Below are 13,647 nucleotides of genomic sequence, written 5' to 3'. Positions count from 1 at the left end.
AGGTCAAAGCTCAGTAGTGTGACACAAGGATGAATGACTCATTGCAACCCAACCCACATTCATAGCTGGTGATCACCCTCACCACAGCATGAACCCGCCACTGTCTCTGCAGCGTGGATGTGTGTGAATGCCTTCCCACGGTCTGAGCAAGTCAACGTCCTCTCATTGCTGCAAAAAGCCTGGTGTGTTGGTAGGTGAGATGTGAGATACTCAAAGTGTTGAGTATAAGAGCTGGAATGTTATGATGAGGTTGTATAAGGCATTGGTGAGGCCGAATCTGGAGTATTGTGTTCAGTTTTGGTCACCAAATTACAGGAAGGATATAAATAAGGTTGAAAGAGTGCAGAGAAGGTTTACAAGGATGTTGCTGGGACTTGAGAAACTCAGTTACAGAGAAAGGTTGAATAGGTTAGGACTTTATTCCCTGGAGCATAGAAGAATGAGGGGAGATTTGATAGAGGTATATAAAATTATGATGGGTATAGATAGAGTGAATGCAAGCAGGCTTTTTCCACTGAGGCAAGGGGAGAAAAAAAACAGAGGACATGGGTTAAGGGTGAAGGGGGAAAAGTTTAAAGGGAACATTAGGGGGAGTCTCTTCACACAGAGAGTGGTGGGAGTGTGGAATGAGCTGCCAGACGAGGTGGTAAATGCGGGTTCTTTTTTAACATTTAAGAATAAATTGGACAGATACATGGATGGGAGGTGTATGGAGGGATATGGTCTGTGTGCAGGTCAGTGGGACTAGGCAGAAAATAGTTTGGCACAGCCAAGAAGAGCCAAAAGGCCTGTTTCTGTGCTGTAGTTTCTATAGTTTCTGTGGTTTTCTATGTCGGAGTGAATTCCTTCCCCCAGTCTGAGGAAGGTGAACAGTTTCTCCCTCAGTGTGAACTTGCTGACGTTCATTCAATTGAGATGTCTGAGCAAATCCTTTCCCACATTTAGAAGAGGTGAGTGGTGTCCCCTGGTGTGAATTCGCTGATGTACTTTAAAGTCTGATGACTGAGTGAATTCCTTCCCATGATCTGAGCAGGTGAACGGTTTCTCCCCAGTGTTAATTCGCTGATGCACCTTCAATGAGATGCCTGAGTGAATCCTTTCCCACATTCAGAGCACGTGAGTTGCTTCTCCCCACTGTGAATTCGGTAGTGCTTCACAAGGGTGTCTGACTCTGTGAATCTTTTCCCACATTCAACGCAGCTGAATGGCTTCTCCCCAGTGTGAACTCTCTGATGTTCAATCAGTCGAGATGGCCGAGCAAATCCCTTCCCACATTCAGAGCAAGTGAATGGCCTCTTCCCAGTGTGAATTTGGTAGTGTTCCAAAAGTTGGGATGACTGAGTGAATCGCTTTCCACATTCAGAGCACGTGAATGACTTCTCCCCAGTGTGAATTCGGCAGTGCTTCACAAGGTGGGATGAGTCACTGAATCCCTTCCCACATTCAGAGCATGTGAACGGTTTAACCCCAGTGTGAATTCGCTGATGTACCTGCAGATGAGATGACTGAGTGAATCCCCTCCCATATTCAGAGCATGTGAATGGCCTCTCCCCAGTGTGAACTCGCTGATGTACTTTCAGATTAGATGACTGAGTGAATCCCTTCCCACATTCAGTGCGTGAATGGCTTCTCCCCACTGTGAATTCGACAGTGATTCACAAGGGAGTATGAATCAGCGAATCCCTTCCCACATTCAGAGCATGTGAATGGTCTCTCCCCAGTGTGAACTCGCTGATGTACTTTCAGATTAGATGACTGAGTGAATCCTTTCCTACATTCAGAGCAAGTGAATGGCTTCTCCCCAGTGTGGACTCGCTGGTGTCTCTGTAGTGTGGATGAACTAGAAAATCGCTTCCCACAGTCTGAGCAGGTGAACGGCATGTTTTCAGTGTGAACTTGCTGGTGTTCATTCAGCTGAGATGATTGAGAGAACATTTTCCCACATTCAGAGGAGGTGAATGGCTTCTCCCTGGTGTGAACTCGCTGATGTCACGGTGGCGTGGTTGAACGTGTGAATGCCTTCCCATCATCTAAGCAGGTTACCGTCCTCTCACTGTTGAATATTTGGATACATCTTTATCAACGACGACAGAATGAATTGCTTCCCACAGTCAGAACAGGTGGAACATCTCACTATGGTGTGAATTTGCTGATGTATCTTCAGATTGGATGACTGAGTGGTTCCCCTCCCTCACACAGAGCAGGTGAATGGCCTCTCCCCACTGTGAACTCACTGGCGTGTCTGCGGGTAGCCTGTGAGTGAATCTCTTCCCACACTGAGAGAAGGAGAATGATATCTCACTATGATCAATTCTCTGGCAATTCAGAAAGTCAGACGTTTGAATCTCTTGTACAATCAATGCAGTTGAAGAACTGATCTCCAGCGACCAATTGCTGTTGTGTTCTCAGAACCCTGGTTCCAGTGGATTTCACTGAGTTACAACAGAAAACTTCATTTCAGACACAAATATATTTCCAGCTGTGAGGATATACTTCTTCATCTCCAAGGATCGAAAACTGAAGTGTTGGTCTTGCAAAGATAATATCTGGTCACTCCTTATATATCCGGACAGAGAGAGCAAAGCTGACATGTTGAGATTCTCATGCACAAGTGTTCTGCCATTTCAAACCCGTAAAAATATTTGAAAGGACATCAATGGGTGAAGAACAAATTTTCAGGTGAGATTTTAGTTTATGGCGAGAACATAAGAAATAGGAGCACGAGAACGCCATCTGGCCCATCTCCACCAACCTGCCTTTTCCCCATCACCTTAATTTCCCTACTTTGCAAAAATCTATCCAACTTTGTCTCAAATACATTTACTGAGGTAGCCTCCACTGCTTCATTCAGCAGAGAAATCCACAGATTCACCACCCTCAGGGAAAAGCAGTTCCTCCTCATCTCCAACCCAAATGCCCTGAACCTCTAGTTCTAGTCTCACCTAGCGGTGGAAACAACTTACCTGCCTCTATTTTATCTTTCCCTTACATAATTTTACATGTTTTTATAAGATCTTCTCTCAGTGTGAGCTCTGGCATCATAACATTACCCAGTTTAACTCAAGTTGAGATGTACCGCAGGCTACAGTGGGAAGCGAGGGAGGAGATTGCTGAGCATCTGGCAATGATCTTTGTATCATCAATAAGGATGGGAGAAGTACCCCAGGATTGTTCAAGAAAGGGAGTAGAGGTAACCCAGGAAATAATAGACCAGCAAGTCTTATATCAGTGGTTGGCAAGTTGTTGGAGAAGATCCTAAGAGGGAGGACTTATGAGCATCAGATTAGGGGTAGTCAGCATGGCTTTGTCAAGGGCAGGTCACGCCTTACCAACCTGATTGAATACTTTGAGGATGTAACAAAACACACCGATGAAGGTGGAGTGTTGGATGTAGTGTACATGATTTTCAGTAAGACTTTTGATAAGGTTCCCTGTACGAGGCTCATTGAGAAAGTAATGAGGCAAGGATCCAAGGAGACCTGTTTAGTGGATCCAGGACTGGCTTGCCCACAGAAGGTAAAGGGTGGTTGTCGATGGTTTGTACCCTGCATGGAGGATGGGGACCAGTGATATTCTGCAGCGATCTGTTCTGAGACCCCTCCTCTCTCCTCTTTGTGATTTTTAAAAATGACCTTGATGAGGAAGTGGGAGGGTGAGTTTGTCAGTTTGTCGATAACACAAATGTAGGGGGTGTTGTGGATAGTCTGAATGGTTGTCAGAGTGGAGCGTGACATTGATAGGATGCAGAACTGGGCTGAGAAGTGACTGATGGAGTTCAACCCAGTGGTTCATTCCGGTAGGTCAAATTTGAAGACAGAATACAATATTAATGATAGGACTCTTGGCAGTTTGGAGGATCAGCGAGATCTTGGGGTCCGTGACAATTGTACATGCAAAGCTGCTGCACAGGTTGACAATGTTGTTAAGAAGGCCTTCATCAACCATGGGACTGAGTTCAAAAGCAGTGAGGTAATGTTACAGATGTATAAGGCCTTAGTGAGACCCTACTTTTAGTACCGTGTTCAATTCTGATCACCTCACTGCAGGAAACATGTAGGTACTCTAGAAAGGGCGCAGAGGAGATTTACAAGGATGTTGCTTGGATTGGAGATCATGCCTTACAAGAATAGGTTGCGTAAACTTTGGAGCGATGGGAGATGAGAGGTGACCTGAGAGAGTTGTATAAGATGATGAGAGGCATTGATTCATGTGGATAGCCAGAGGTTACTTCCCAGGACTGAATTAGCCAACGTGCGAGGGCATAGTTTTAAGGTGCTTGGAAGTAGGTACAAGGGGGTTACCAGAGATAAGGTTTTCACACAGAGTGGCAGGTGCACGGAATACACTGCTAGTGATGGTGGTAGAGGCGGATACAATAAGGGTATTTTTAGACATTGTTAGGTAGATATGTGGAGCTTAGAATAATAGAAGGCTATGTGGTAGTGAAACTCGAGGCAAATTCTAGAGTAGATTGTACGGTTGGCACGACATTGTGGGCTGAAGGGCCTGTAAGGTATTGCAGACTTTTGTTTCTGTGTTTCTATATGAACTCCTCATCTTCTAACAAGGCACGGATGAGGCATCCTAACTGACAAACAAATTCTCTGACTGTATTCCCTCTGTATGAGAATGGGTTATTTCTGCTTTCAATCAATCTGTGACTTAGCTCAATTTGTCTCTGTCCTTTGGTATTATTTCAATTTCTGGTTGTGTTCCACAACACTACAAAGAGAACTTGTTACTACATGTCTGATCCTGGAGATTTCCTAACTACTGGGTTCCCTCCCATCCCCAGCTGATTGACAGTGATGAACCCATCGATGGCAATGCCAATGAACATGAAGGGGTGGGTAGTAGTTATTCTGATCGGAGTGTGACACTTTTGTGATGTGAAAGCCACAAGTCACTTGTCATTGAGGACAAAGGTGCTTCATGTCATTATTTACCCAGAGAGAACTAAATCTGACATATGGATTTCTTTTTGCCATGCAGCACTAATTGACATTTTCACTGACTGGAAGGTGAACTCTTCAGCCGAAAGTAACTGGACACTATATATTTGTTCCAAGTTACTCATCCTCGGATTTACATGGCTGGTGGTCGGCAGTGTTTGGAACATATTCTCCGAGGACAATGCTGGTAATGTCAACCTTCTGTTAAGGTCCCACCTTCCCTTAGTACCCCATCCTTTATTTTTTTAATTATTATTTTGTTTATTTTTCTCTTTCCCTTTTTTTCTCTCTCTTTTTTCTCCCTCTGTCCCTCTCACTATAACTCCTTGCCCATCCTCTGGGCTTTCCCCCCCTCCTTTCTTCATGTCGAGGCCTCCCGTCCCATGATCCTCTCACTTCTCCAGCCTCGTACCCCTTTTGCCAATCAACTTTCCAGCTCTTGGCTCCATCCCTCCACCTCCTGTCTTCTCCTATCATTTCGGATCTCCCCCTCCCCGTCCCAATTTCAAATCTCTTCTTATCTCTTCTTTTAGGTCGTCCTGATGAAGGGTCTCGGCCCGAAAAGTCAACTGTACATAGGAACATAGAAAATAGGTGCAGGAGTAGGCCATTCGGCCCTTTGAGCCTGCACTGCCATTCAGTATGATCACAGCTGATCATCCAACTCAGAACCCTGTACCTGCCTCCTCTCCACACCCGCTGATCCCTTTGGCCACAAGGGCCATATCTAACACCCTCTTAAATATAGCCAATGAACTGGCCTCAACTGTTTCCTGTGGCAAAGAATTCCACAGATTCACCACTCTCTGTGTGAAGAAGTTTTTCCTCATCTCAATCCTAAAAAGCTTCCCCTTTATCCTTAAACTGTAACCCCTCGTTCTGGTCTTCCCCAACATCAGGAACAATCTTCCTGCATCTAGCCTGTTCAATCCCTTTAGAATTTTATACGTTTCAATAAGATCCCCCCTCAATCTTCTAAATTCCAGCGAGTATAACCCTAGTCGATCCAGTCTTTCACCATATGAAAGTCCTGCCATCCCAGGAATCAAGCCGGTGAACCTTCTTTGTACTCCCTCTATGGCAAGAGTGTCTTTCCTCAGATTAGGGGACCAAAACTGCACACAATACTCCAGGTGTGGTCTCACCAAGGCCTTGTTCAACTGGAGTAGTACCTCCCTGCTCCTGTACTTGAATGCTCTTGCTATGAATGCCAGCATACCATTCCCCTTTTTCACCGCCTGCTGTACCTGCATGCCCACTTTCAATGACTGGTGTACAATGATACCCAGGTCTCGTTGCACCTCCCCTTTTCCTAATCGGCCACCATGCAAATAATAATCTGTTTTCCTGTTCTTGCCACCAAAGTGGATAATCTCACATTTATCCACATTAAATTGCATCTGCCATCAATTTGCCCACTCACCTAACCTATCCAAGTTACCCTGCATCTCTTAGCATCCTCCTCACAGCTAATACTGCCGCCCAGCTTCGTGTCATCCGCAAACTTGGAGATGCTGCATTTAATTCCCTCATCTAAGTCATTAATATATATTGTAAACAACTGGGGTCCCTGCACTGAGCCTTCCGGTACCCTGCTAGTCACTGCCTGCCATTCTGAAAACGTCCCGTTTATTCCCACTCTTTGCTTCCTGTCTGCCAACCAATTCTCTATCCACATCAATACCATATCCCCAATACTGTGTGCTTTAAGTTTGCACACTAATCTCCTGTGTGGGACCTTGTCAAAAGCCTTTTGAAAATCCAAATATACCACATCCACTGGTTCTCCCCATCCACTCTACTAGTCAAATCCTCAAAAAAATTCTATGAGATTCGTCAGACATGATTTTCCTTTCACAAATCCATGCTGACTTTGTCCAATGATTTCACCGCTTTCCAAATGTGCTGTTATCACATCTTTGATAACTAACTCTAGCATTTTCCCCACCACCGATGTCAGGTTAACCGGTCTATACTTCCCCGGTTTCTCACTCCCCCCTTTTTTAAAAAGCGGGGTTACATTAGCCACCCACCAATCCTCAGGAACTATTCCAAAATCTTAAGAGTTTTAGAAAATAGGTGCAGGAGTAGGCCATTTGGCCCTTCGAGCCTGCACCGCCATTCAGTATGATCATGGCAGATCATCCAACTCAGAACCCTGTACCAGCCTTCCCTCTATACCCCCGACCCCTTTAGCCACAAGCGCCATATCTAACTCCCTCTTAAATATAGCCAATGAACTGGCCTCAACTGTTTGCTGTGGTCGAGAATTCGACAGATTCACCACTCTCTGTGTGAAGAAGTTTTTCCTCATCTCGATCCTAAAAGGCTTCCCCTTTATCCTCAAACTGTGACCCTTCATTCTGGACTTCCCCAACATCTGACCTACATTTGTCTTAACCAATCCTTTTCTTTTCACATATCTATAAAAGCTATTACAGTCAGTTTTTATGTTCCCTTCCAGTTTTCACTCATAATCTTTTTTTCCCTTTTCTCATTAAGCCCTTTGTCCTCCTCTGCTGAACTCTGAATTTCTGCCAGTCCTCAGGTGAGCCACTTTTTCTGGCTAATTTCTATGCTTCTTCTTTGGAATTGATACTATCCCTAATTTCCCTTGTCAGCCTCAGGTGCACTACCTTCCCTGATTTATTCTTTTGCCAAACTGGGATGAACAATTGTTGTAGTTCATCCATGCAATCTTTAAATGCTTGCCGTTGCATATCCACTGTCAACCTTTTAAGTATCATTTGCCAGTCTATCTTAGCTAATTCATGTCTCATACCTTCAAAGTTACCCTTCTTTAAGTTCAGAACCTTTGTTACTGAATTAACTATGTCACTCTCCATCTTAATGAAGAATTCCACCATATTATGATCAATCTTACCCAAGGGGCCTCTCACGACAAGATTGCTAATTAACCCTTCCTCATTGCTCAATACCCAGTCTAGAATAGTCTGCCCTCTAGTTGGTTCCTCGACATGTTGGTTCAAGAAACCATCCCGTATACATTCCAAGAAATCCTCTTCCTCAGCACCCTTACCAATTTGGTTCACCCAATCTATATGAGGATTGAAGTCGCCCATTAGAACTGCTGTTCCTTTATTGCACGCATTTCTAATTTCCTGTTTAATACCATCCCCAACCTCAGTACTACTGTTAGGTGGCCTGTACACAACTCCCACCAGTGTTTTCTGCCTTTTAGTGTTATGCAGCTCTACCCATATCGATTCCACATCCTCCCGGCTAATGTCCTTCCTTTCTATTGCGTTAATCTCCTCTCTGACCAACAATGCTACCCCACCTCCTTTTCTTTCATGTCTATCCCTCCTGAATATTGAATATCCTTGAATGTTGAGCTCCCATCCTTGGTCAACCTGGAGCCATGTCTCTGTGATCCCAACTATATCATATTCATTAATAACAATCTGCACTTTTAATTCATACACCTTGTTATGAATGCTCCTTGCATTGACAAACAAAGCCTTCAGGCTTGCTTTTGCAACACTCTTGACCCTTATACAATTATGTTGAAAAGTGGCCCTTTTTGATTTTTGCCCTGGATTTGCTGGCCTGCCACTTATACTTTTCAGCTTACTACTTTTTGTTTCTACCCTCATTTTACAACCCTCTGTCTCTCTGCACTGGTTCCCATCCCCCTGTTGTGAACTAACCTCTTCTCTCCTGGTCTCTTTAAATTGATTCCCACCCCCCCAACCATTCCAGTTTAAAGTCAGCTCAGTAGCCCTCGCAAATCTCCCCACCAGGATATTGGTCCCCCTAGGATTCAACCTGCGGCAAAAGAGGTCCCAATGATCCAAAAACTTGAATCCCTGCCCCCTGCTCCAATCCCTCAGCCACACATTTATCCTCCACCTCACTGCATTCCTACTCTCACTGTCACATAGCACAGGTAGTAATCCCAAGTTATTACCTTTGTGGTCCTTTTTCTCAACTCCCTTCCTAATTCCCTATATTCTCCTTTCAGGACCTCTTCTCTTTTCCTATCTATGTCATTGGTACTTATACGTAATACGACCTCTGGCTCCTCACCCTCCCACCGAGTCTGTGGTGGCCACTGCTATCATGTTTGCTGTTGTGTGCTGGGGCAGCAGGCTGAGGGTAGCAGACACCAACGGAATCAACAAACTCATTTGTAAGGCCAGTGATGTTGTGGGGATGGAACTGGACTCTCTCACGGTGGTGTCTGAAAAGAGGATGCTGTCTAAGTTGCATGCCATCTTGGTCAATGTCTCCCATCCACTACATAATGTACTGGGTGGGCACAGGAGTACATTCAGCCAGAGACTCATTCCTCCGAGATGCAGCACAGAGCATCAGAGGAAGCCGTTCCTACCTGTGGCCATCAAACTTTACAACTCCTCCGTTGGAGGGTCAGACACCCTGAGCCGATAGGCTGGTCCTGGACTTATTTCATAATTTACTGGCATAATTTACATATTACTATTTAACTATTTATGGTTCTGTTACTATTTATTATTTATGGTGCAACTGTAACGAAAACCAATTTCCCCTGGGATCAATAAAGTATGACTATGACTACTTCAGGATATCTTGGAAGTGATCAGAAATATCCTGTACCCTGGCACCAGGGAGGCAAACTACCACCCGGGTCTCTGGACTGCGTCCACAGAATCGCCAATCTGATGCCCTTACTATCGAGTCCCCTATTCCTACTGCTCTCCTCTTCCTTTGAAAAATTATCAATAATGCATCCACTATTTCTTAGGCTACTTCCTTAAGCACTCTGGGATGCAGATCATCTGGCCCTGGGGATTTATCTGCCTTTAATCCCTTCAATTTACCTAACACCACTTCCCTACTAACATGCATTTCCCTCAGTTCCTCCATCTCACTAGACCCTTGGTCCTCAATTTCCAGAAGATTATTTATGTCCTCCTTAGTGAAGGCAGAACCAAAGTAGTTATTCAATTGGTCTGCCATGTCCTTGTTCCCCATGATCAATTCACCTGTTTCTGACTGCAAGGGACCTACATTTGTCTTAACGAATCTTTTTCTTTTCACATATCTATAAAAGCTTTTACAGTCAGTTTTTATGTTCCCTGCCAGCTTTCTCTCATAATCTTTTTTCTCTTTCCTAATTAAGCCCTTTGCCCTCCTCTGCTGGACTCTGAATTTCTCCCAGTCCTCAGGTGTGCCGCTTTATCTGGCTAATTTGTACCTCTTCCTGCCCTGCTGTGTTCCACCAGGTGTGTGTGTGTGTGTGTATATGTGTGTGTTGGTTCAACCATTGGTGCCACTTTATCCAGATGCCCCCCCCCCGAACAAGGAAGATCCAAGGACCCAGCGATGCGCATGCGCCGCAGAAAGCCGTCAGCTCACATCAGCTGGAAGATCCCCGTGGATCGGGTAAATCGCGGGGGCTGAGACACAGGGAAAGGACTGAAACTGTCCTGAGGTGCAGGAGCTCCTAGCAATTTTTCTTCAATCGCGGTTCAGACGCCGGTGATTAAGTACCCACCCGCAGCCCACTCCGACCTGCATCCCATTCAAGAGAGCCTCCCGTCAGCTGAGCGCATGCGCAATATTCGGGCTAAAATATGATACCCACGCATGCGCATTACTTTAAACAGGCGCAAAACTACAGATGCGGAATTCCAAAGCAACACCCACAAAATGCTGGAGGAAATCAGGGGAGCAGGCAGCGTCTCTCGATAGGAGTGAACAGTGGATGTTTCAGGCCGAGACCCTTTTTCAGGGTTTGAAAGGAAGGGAGGGTGTCAGAATGTGAGGTGGGGGAGGTAAACACAAAATAATCTGCAGATGCAGGGGTCAAAACAACACGAAAAACACGCTGGAGGAACTCAGCAGGTCGGGCATCATCCATGGAAAAGATCGGTGACGTTTCGGTCCGGAACCCTTCGTCAGGACTGCTATCCTGCTATCATGTTTGCTGTTGTGTGCTAGGGCAGCAGGCTGTGGATAGCAGACACCAACAGAATCAACAAACTCATTCGTAAGGCCTGTGATGTTGTGGGGATGGAACTGGACTTTCTGACGGTGGTGTCTGAAAAGAGGATGCTTTCTAAGTTGCATGCCATCTTGGGCACTGTCTCCCATCCACTGCATAACGTACTGGTTGCGCGCGGGAGTACATTCAGCCAGAGACTCATTCCACCAAGATGCAACACAGAGCGTCATAGGAAGTCATTACTGCCTGTGGCCATCCCCTTGGAGGGTCAGACACCCTGAGCCAATAGGCTGGTCCTGGACGTATTTCCTGGCATAATTTACATATTACTATTTAACTATTTATGGTTTTATTACTATTTAATTATTTATGGTGCAACTGTAACGAAAACCAATTTCCTCCAGGATCAATAAAGTATGACTATGACTATAAAGAAGGTGGGTGGAGGGTGGGAAGGAGAAAGCTGGTAGGTTCCAGGTGAAAAACCAGTAAGGGGAAAGATAAAGGGGTGGGGGAGGGGAGGGGAGGCGGGGAGGGGAGGGGAGGCAGGGAGGTGATAAACAGGAAAGGTGAGGAAAAAAAAGGGGAAAACACAATGGGTAGTAGAAACCATAGAAAAACTACAGCACAGAAACAGGCCTTTTGGCCCTTCTTGGCTGTGCCGAACTATTTTCTGCCTAGTCCCACTGACCTGCACACGGACCGTATCCCTCCATACACCTCCCATCCATGTATCTGTCCAATTTATTTCAAAATGTTAAAAAAGAACCCGCATTTACCACCTCAATTGGCAGCTCATTCCATACTCCCACCACTCTCTGTGTGAAGAAGCCCCCTTCTAATGTTCCCTTTAAACTTTCCCTCCCTCACCCTTAACCCATGTCCTCTGTTTTTTTCTCCCCTTGCTTCAGTGGAAAAAGCCTGCTTGCATTCACTCTATCTATACCCATCATAATTTTATATACCTTTATCAAATCTCCCCTCATTCATCTACGCTCCAGGGAATAAAGTCCTAACCTATTCAACCTTTCACTGTAATTGAGTTTCTCAAGTCCCGGCAACATCCTTGTAAACCTTCTCTGCACTCTTTCAACCTTATTAATATCCTTCCTGTAATTTGGTGACCAAAACTGAACACAATACTCCAGATTCGGCCTCACCAATGCCTTATACAACCTCATCATAACATTCCAGCTCTTATATTCAATACTTTGATTAATAAAGGCCAATGTTCGAAAAGCTCTCTTTACGACCCTATCTACCTGTGACGACACTTTTAGGGAATTTTGTATCTGTATTCCCAGATCCCTCTGTTCTACTGCACTCCTCAGTGCCTTACCATTTACGCTGTATGTTCTGCCTTGGTTTGTCCTTCCAAAGTGCAATATCTCACACTTATCTGTATTAAACTCCATCTGCCATTTTCAGCCCATTTTTCCAACTGGTCCAAGTCCCTCTGCAGGCTCTGAAAACCTTCCTCACTGTCCACTGCACTTCCAATCTTTGTATCATCAGCAAATTTACTGATCCAATTTACCATATTATCATCCAGATCATTGATATAGATGACAAATAACAATGGACTCAGCACTGATCCCTGTGGCACACCACTAGTCACAGGCCTCCACTCTGAGAAGCAATTCTCTACTACCGCTCTTTGGCTTCTTCCATTGAGCCAATGTCGAATCCAATTTACCACCTCTCCATGTATACCTTGCAACTGAATTTTCCTAACTATCCTCCCATGCGGGACCTTGTCAAAGGCTTTACTGAAGTCCCTGTAGACAACATCCACTGCCTTTCCTTCATCCACTTTCCTGGTAACCTCCTCGAAAAACTCCAATAGGTTGGTCAAACATGACCTACCACGCACAAAGCCATGTTGACTCTCCCTAATAAGTCCGTGTCTATCCAAATGCTTGTAGATTCTGTCTCTTAGTACACCCTCCAATAACTTACCCACTACCGACGTCAAACTTACCGGCCTATAATTTCCCGGATTTCATTTCGATCATTTCTCAAACAACGGAACAACATGAGCTACTGTCCAATTCTCCGGCACCTCACCCGTAGACACCGACATTTTAAATATATTTGCCAGGGCCCCTGCAGTTTCAACACTAGTCTCCTTCAAGGTCCGAGGGAACACCCTGTCAGGTCCCGGGGATTTATTCACTTTAATTTGCCTCAAGATAGCAAGCACCTCCTCCTTTTCAATTTGTACACCTTCCATGATCTCACTACTTGTATCCCTTAATTCCATAGACTTCATGCCAGTTTCCTTAGTAAATACAGACACAAAAAACCTATTTAAGACCTCCCCCATTTCCTTTGGTTCCGCACATAGCCGACCACTCTGATCGTCAAGAGGACCAATTTTATCCCTTACAATCCTTTTGCTCTTAATATACCTGTCAAAGCTCTTCGGATTATCCTTCACTTTGACTGCCAAGGCAACCTCATGTCCTCTTTTAGCCCTCCTGATTTCTTTCTTAAGTATTTTCTTGCACTTCCTATATTCCTCAAGCACCTTATTTACTCCCTGCTTCCTATACATGTGATACAACTCCCTCTTCTTCTTTATGAGAGTTACAATATCCCTTGAGAACCAAGGTTCCTTATTCCTATTCACTTTGCCTTTAATCCTGACAGGAACATACAAACCCTGCACTCTCAAAATTGCTCCTTTGAAGGCTTCCCACCTACCGATCACATCCTTGCCAGAGAACAACCTGTCCCAATCCA

The 13,647-nt window shown here is 44.9% G+C and overlaps 1 pseudogene; it reads right to left on the bottom strand.

Annotated features, from left to right (window-relative positions):
• The window catches only part of LOC140198496 (uncharacterized), an 88,652-nt pseudogene extending 83,533 nt beyond the window's left edge, over nt 1–5,119 (bottom strand).
• Nucleotides 5,120–13,647: the final 8,528 nt, after the last annotated feature.

Source organism: Mobula birostris, chromosome 5, assembly GCF_030028105.1.
Source record: "Mobula birostris isolate sMobBir1 chromosome 5, sMobBir1.hap1, whole genome shotgun sequence".
NCBI classification, from domain to species: Eukaryota; Metazoa; Chordata; class Chondrichthyes; order Myliobatiformes; family Myliobatidae; genus Mobula; species Mobula birostris.
The sequence above is the reverse complement of the archived record's forward strand: the minus strand, read 5'-3'. Positions and strand labels throughout refer to the sequence as shown.